The sequence below is a fragment of the Merops nubicus genome, unplaced genomic scaffold, assembly GCF_000691845.1.
Source record: "Merops nubicus isolate BGI_N331 unplaced genomic scaffold, ASM69184v1 scaffold5307, whole genome shotgun sequence".
NCBI classification, from domain to species: Eukaryota; Metazoa; Chordata; class Aves; order Coraciiformes; family Meropidae; genus Merops; species Merops nubicus.
The window spans coordinates 1-507 of record NW_008618238.1 but is presented as its reverse complement, the minus strand read 5'-3'; positions in this window follow the sequence as shown (position 1 = coordinate 507).

Sequence of the window (507 nt, the reverse complement as noted above, 5' to 3'; positions counted from 1 at the left end):
TGCCCTCCAAACCGGTGGGAAAAGGGGGGGGGGGGAAGGGAAAAATTTTACTCTCTTACCCTATCATATGATATCTTCAGAATTTTGGACGGTATTTTTGTTTCTGCTATCTTAAGACACAAACAATGCCACTAGTTTTTGATCACAGTGATCCTCTGGTGTGAGGCTGAAGTTTCAGTACATCTCAACTATAGATACTTTTATATTAAACAGTATAGTAAACGTAAATAATAGATTTACAGCTGTCATACTGGTTGTTTCCCAGAGGAACTGGTGGTTAACCCGAGTGTTGTCACTGTCTCATAAATCTTGAAGAGTTTTCCAAAGTGAGATCTTTGAACCCTTGGTTTCTGTTGTGTCCCAGGAGGGCTGGCGTTGCATTCTCTTTCACGGGATTTATTGTGATGGCGCCGCGAGCAGAACTGACAGGGAACTGCTGCAGCGGGGACCCTGGGGGGAGTTACCGGTTCAATCGGCCAGGGACTAGACCTGGTAGCCGCAGCAGCC